Genomic DNA, 7,105 nt, shown 5'->3' with positions numbered 1-7,105 from the left:
AAATCTCAAATCTGCAAAGTTAGACATCCTACGTGTATGATGTCTCAAGGGCTAAAACGAGATCAAAACTGTGAAAATTGATAGTACCAGTGTGTTTAAAAGGGTCATTATACCCTAGTAACACCTTCAGTGGGGAGTTTTGACATAGATTTGGGGACCAAAAGCCCAAAGATGGAGTGCTTGTGACTGAAAAAGCAAAAACTTGTGTTTGTGAACACTTTTGAGCTTTAAATTTTGTTGTAAACACATGTACAGGTTGTTGATAATAAGGGGAACTTAGAATAGAAACAGATCTGAAATCTGAGATGATAGACATCATACGCATATGATGTCTCTAGCCTAGATTTGGATATTGACCTACATATCTGGCATCACCAAAGCACTTGGAAGGTAGTTCTAAGCTTGATTGCAAGATTTCACATCATTTGGACATCCAATCTAACATTTAAAGAGAATTTTGCAGATTCTAGCCAATAACAATGAAAATTGGTGAATTAGTGTAAAATTGACATCAAAAGCTGATTTTAAGCACGTATACTTGGTGTACATATAAAGGAGAACCTTGGGCAGAAATAGAAGTCCAATCTGAGAGAATCATACATGTATGATGTGGGTTGGCCCATAATAGACTCAATTTAGTACAAGGAGTCCATAGCCTAAAATTCATAGCATATGGACCAAATTAGGAGCTTGAAAAGACCAAGAAACTGTCCAGATATTCTGGACACACAATTTGGCTATAACTTGCACAAAATTGGTTCAAATTCAATCTAGAAAGTATCTATGAGTTTCTGAAGTGGTGGACTACCTCTCGAGCAAGATTCATCTCATTTGGAGCAAAACCATATCATACGCGTATTTTGGTGATTTCAACCATTTTTTGAAATTTTGACTATACAAGGTGTATAAGCACACCTTTCTAAGCACAAATCTGCAAAAAAAATTCATTTTGAGTAAAAAGACATCATATGCGAATGATGTGTTTTTGACCTTGTTGACTCCAAAATCTAAATTTGTGCATACCCCAGTATTCTAAGGGACCTTAGAAGCCAATACCCAAAGTTTCTAGAATTTGGAGCATATTTGGGCCAATAAGTGCCAAAGGGAAAAAATTGGGCCAGAATAAGGCTTGAATTGATTAGAACTGGCACAAAATTGGTTCACATTCAATTTTGAAAGCTTTTGAGAGTGCTTGCACAATAGAGAATATCTGGAGAAGAAGTCTTCTCATTTTTTCAAGATAGACATCATACACGTATAATGTCTAAGGGCTAGAATTAAAACCCATTTGGTTGGATTGAACCTGCCAGAGTGTTCCAACTAACTGTAACAACCCATTACAAGTCAAATCAATGTGAAGAACATATATAGGGAACCAACCCTCCACAAAACAAACTTTGGACGGAAAGTACCCGCGTGGTCTTACTAATCAACACTGAATATTACTGAAAGCAAGAATCACACTTGATAAAGATTTGGAGAGTCTAAAGTTTTATAAAGATAACCATCAGCAAGATCCAACAAGTCAAGACCAATCGGAAGTACAATCAGTCAACCAATTGGAGAGCTGGAAGACTAGCCTGAATAAGGAACGACTGAGCAAGATTTTGAGGTGAAAGGTTTGGATTGATAGTTGTGTGTTAAGGAATTGATGTATTTAAGATCGGGAAGAAATCTCCAAAGAGACTAGACATCACAAGGAGATCAGGTCAGCTTAGTGTCTACTGAGGAGAGTGTGACCCAAGCGAGAATAGATCCACTAGCACCAATTATAGAAGATGGTAGTGGGACTGACATAGAGCAATCTATTTACCTCATGGCTGACCAAAACACCACTGTTAATCGACCAAGCCAAGGAAATAGCACCTCTAAGAACCCCACTCGAACAATGAGGTTTAAAACCCTTTACTTAGAAGGACCAAATGCCCATGGGCCTCTAGTATATGGTGATGAAAGGGGACATAAAAGCATATGTATTGAGGAAAAACCAACCGAAGGAGTGGACGCCCTTCTGGTTTATGATGATGGGGATAGATTCCGTGATGATGAGGAATACGTTACCTCATCATTAAGGACCCGGAGAACTACAACAAATACAAGGACAATGTTGCACAAGGGAAGATGGTTTCTGAAATCACCAAAATACCTCCTAGGATAGATCTGTGGTCCTAACGGCAGGGTCCTAACGGCACCATGGTGTTGAAAAAAAGGTGACTAAAGTAGTGACTAACCAAGGGATGGTAGGAATCTACCAGTACCTGAATGGAAGAGTCAAAACATATTTCCAATGTCTAGCACCTTATGCCTTTGAGTTAAGCACAAAAAAGACTTTAAACTTATTCTCATATGAATTAGGTGAAGGGACCGGCAACTTGCTGATGGTTATATGGAGAGACCCATAGGGCTCCTAAAAAAGATAGTTGTTACCTCTTGCGAAATTGAGTACGAGCATACCTTTGCAATAGTGGATTTTGGCAAGAAGAATAACTACGACATAATACTTGGACGACCATTCATGCACAATTAAAGATGATCCAAGATTGGGGCTATAATCATATATACCTCAGACACATGGAAACCACTACGAGAATAAACCTTAAAGACCATAGCTACAAATATGTGGACCGAACCCCGGTAGAGGAATTTTATTCTGCTACATTAGTAGGGAGGCTGGCTAGGTAAATCAAAGGAGTTATGAAAGTGTGGGGCATCCAATTGATGAAGCCTAAGAATGTATTCTAGAAAGAGTTATTGAGGATACAGAATACATTCCAGAACCTTTTCCATAAGAGTCCTTAGAACCTTTAGAATGGACGCATATTCTAGCAACATTGGATGTGTGTGTTGTAACAGAGGAATGGGCCACTAAGTTTTGTGACCAGGATGGTTATGACGTGGTTCGATACTACATGGTTGATTTAATAGATGATGATAAGGATAACTGAATCTTAGGACAACCAAGAAAAATTAAACACAAGGAAAAGGTGGATGGGGAGTTGCTTTACAATTCTCCATAGCATCTTGAACGAGATGACGATGCAGTAATGAATGCTCTGACAACCCCAACGAGCAAGAGGAAATGATACCGGATGTAAGGTTTTATGATTTCCCAAATCAAAAACCTAGACGTCAAGCACACTACAGGAAAAAGAAGGCAGCACACAAACAAAGAGATAACCCAATGCTGAAAATGAGGAACGAAACGGAATTTTTAACTCTGGTAAAAGCTAAAGACTGCATTAAAAGCAAAATATGAGGCCAATTCTCTCAAGATCGAGACTCTAGGACAAAAGATAGTGCTAGGGAAGTGAGAAAAGGAACTCAAAATTTGAACTCGAAAACTAAATAATAAAAAAATGCAAACAAGACCGAATAAAATAAGAGAACCAAAATGGACAAAAGTTGAGCGTAAAAAGAAGTACGAAGATCTCAAGGAAACTCTGAGGAAAGTATGGACAATTGAAATGGAAAACGGAGAAGATGAAAAAGACAAAAGTGACAACCATATGAGTGTACTTTTCCATTACAAGAAGTTCACTATTCAAGACTGGAAGATAGCGTTGACACAGCCCAGAGCAAGAACAATGGGAGAAGGAGTCATATGATGGATTGGAGGATGCAAGGAAGATAGACCTAGCAGGACCTGGGGAAGAACCGCAACCTATCTATATAGCAACCGATCTGAGTCAAGAAGAGGAAGAGGAGCTCGTCAACCTTCTTCAAGAATATAAGGATCTGTTTGCATGGTCTTCTCAAGACTTAAAGGGAGTGGATCCTACAATATGTCATCATACTATTTCTTTAAAACTTGATACAAAGCCTAGCAAACAAAGGCCATACACGTACAAGGACACCTTTGCTAAGCGTATCAAGGAAGAAATCGATAAGCTAAAGAAAGCAGAGTTTCTCTATGAGATAGAACACACCGATTGGGTATCTCCAATCATTGTTGTATCCAAAAATAATGGTAAACTCCGGGTGTGTGTCAATTTCAAAAAAGTCAATGCAGACACGATAAGAGATAATTATCCCTTACCAATCACGGATCACATCCTTGAACAAGTGGCAGGCAAGCGTGAATATTCCTTCTTGGATGGATTCCCTGGCTAAAACCACTTGCAATTGTTGGGGTGGTAAAGCCCAATGTGCCGCGCCTAAGTGTTCGGTTGAACTAACACTGACCATTCTTTCTACATAAAAGAATAAGGACTCATAACCCTAACACTATTGTGTTTGGAGTCCACCCAAACCTATGTCTCCTCTCTTCTCCATTGCTGCACACACACACATAGGCTCTTGCACGCGCTCTTCAACTGGTATCAAAGCTCAGGGATTGGGAGCACCATTGGAGCTCAGCGGGGAGGCAAGCGGAGAAGCAGCAAAAACTGCAGCACGTTTTTAGATCTATTTTGTCCTACCAAAACGACTTCATTTAGCCAATTCCTACGATACCTGACCGGTTTTTTGTCCTCTTCAACTTTGCAAAAGAAAGTTTTCTCAAAATCTTCACCAATTTTGAGTTACGTCACTCAGACTGCCTGTAGGTCGTGAAGTAGAAGCTGCAGATTTTTATAGATCTATTTTGATCTATAAAAACATCTTATTTCAAGTCCATTCCTGAGATCCCCAACCGTTTTTGCGTGGTCTACAACTTTGTAGAAGGAAGTTTCTGCAAATTTTGCATAGTTTGAGAGATATTCAGTTCAGACAGCAGGGTGGTCTACCCTCGTCGGTTCTTTTGCGTACAGGTTTTCGTTGCAGACTCTTACTGCAATGTCTGTCACATGCATATTTGATGTAAGTTCTTGACGGTCTGTTATACAGACAAACCGCCGCAGTGGTTACAGAAAAGGGTTTCTGTGGTTGATGTAAGATCTTATGCGGTTTATGTATTGTGATGGAAACATGCAAAACCTATTGTTGAGGGTCGTGGTAAGGTTTTATTGAGCTAGGGGATTCTCAAATGTGGATATCCTTTTGGTGATACAGGTTTTGGAGCGAGCCCCCGACATCCCCATAGTTTCGGCATTGACATAAAATGTATGGTTATGCGGTTAGTGCAGTATTGGTGTGCATCTGCTGACCCGCCATTCTTCGCATTGCTGTCATCTTTATGCGTATGCACAGTGTTCAGTTGGTCAGAGACACTCTTCTAGAGTTGGAGACATTGACAGTGACAGTTCTTTGAGATTGTATCTTGCCGGTTTAGCCACTTTAATCAGCATTTCAGTCATTGTACACATTTGTTTTGGGTTCAGAAGTCAGTTTTGTAGGGGAGACTTTGTCGAAATTTTCCAGGTTCTCTATCATCTTCTTTAGTGGAGCGGATCTATCACTTTTGTTCCTTGTTGAGTGATGGCTTCATCATCGGAGAACTCTTTGTTCAATATTGAGAAGTTAGATGGCACTAACTTCCTATTTTGGAAGGAACAAATTTACAATGTCTTAGTACAGAAGAAGCAGATCCGGCCAATAAAGATGAAAGGGATAAAGCCTGAGGATATGGATGAGTATGATTGGCAGGAGTTGGATGAGCTTGCCAGGTCCACCATCATGCTGAGTTTGTCAAAGAATGTGTACTTCAATGTGAACATGGAAAAGACTAGTTATGAGCTGTGGAAGAAGTTATGCGACATGTATGAGAAGAAAAGTGCAGCATCACACGTTTATTGGGGCTGAAAAGTTAGTTGATTCGAAGATGGATGAGGGCACACCCAATCTCAATGAGTCCAACATAATTTTCAGTCAGCTTTCTGCGTCGGGAGTCAATTTTGACAATTCGGTTAAAGCAATGTTCTTACTAGTTAGGCTATCAGAAAGTTGGGATACTTTTCGCACAGCCATAAGTAACTCAACACCTCCTGATGGTTTAACATGTGCTGATGTTGAGGGCAGTTTGCTTACTGAAGAAGTTAGCAGGAAGAATCTTGATACTTCTCGTGGTACTAGCAATTCTCTCGTTGTTCGTGGTCGATCACAAGAAAAGGGCAAGCAGAATCAGAGAGGAAAATCTCATAGCAAATCATGTGGCCGAAAAGACATTGAGTGCTATCATGGTCACAAAAAGGGTCATATGAAGAAAGACTGTCAAAAGTGGAAACAAGAGAAAGGTAAAGACAAGAAGTCGGAAGAAAGTAAGACTAAGGAAAGCAGTGAAAAGATTGAAGAGATCAACAATGTTTTTGTTGAAGATTCTAATGGAGATGTTTATCTCACATCTGCCATGGATTCAACATTTTTGGTTGCCGCTGATGACTATGCTTTACAGGATTGGGTTATTGACTAAGGTGCATCGTTTCATGTGACTCCTCAAAGAGAGTGGTTCAGTACATATGATGCAGCCCGTAAAGGTCGTGTTCGTCTTGGCAATGATTTTGCTTGCGACATAGTTGGTGTCGGTGATGTGCAGCTGAAATTTCAGAATGGTTCTTCATTCATGCTCAAGAATGTGAGACATGTGCCAAGCTTACCAAAAGCTTGATTAGTATAGGACAATTGGATGATGCGGGATATTACTGCACATTTGGTGATAGTTCGTGGAAGATCATTAAAGGTTCTTGGAGCTCAACATCTCAAATTTCCTTTATATCTACTGTTTCAGAGACCTAAAGCTAAAATCTGGTACCATTTTCACCCTATGCATCCAAATGAGCCCATATTTCACTTAGAGCATGTATTTGGTATATACTTCAAGCCTATGAAGCCAAGTTTGCAAAAAGTTGAAAAATTTGCTCAGCTGTAAATAATTGCGATTATTTGCTTTGGTTGCAAAAATTTGTTTTGACTTTACAGTTTTGTTCCTTGCATGTTTTTATACATCTATGCTTGTTCAGAAATTGATTTGAAGCAAATTGGACCAAAATTGTCAGCATTTCAACCTAAAGGACATTTCAGAGAAAATTTCGATAAATTTTTGCTAACTTTACACTCATGCAAGCAGCAGAGAGAGCCAAGAAGAAGCTCAACCAAAAGGAGAAGTTGCAGGAACTGCCTGCTTATCAAGTAGACCTTGATTCAGTCAAAGCAGCCAAGGTAGCATACCTCTCCAGAGAGCAGCTTGAAGAGCATCACACTACAGTCTTCACCGACAGATTCAAGAGTGAAG

The sequence above is a fragment of the Adiantum capillus-veneris genome, chromosome 22 (genome assembly GCF_014529385.1).
Source record: "Adiantum capillus-veneris isolate H3 chromosome 22, ASM1452938v2, whole genome shotgun sequence".
NCBI lineage: Eukaryota > Viridiplantae > Streptophyta > Polypodiopsida > Polypodiales > Pteridaceae > Adiantum > Adiantum capillus-veneris.
The sequence above is the reverse complement of the archived record's forward strand: the minus strand, read 5'-3'. Positions refer to the sequence as shown.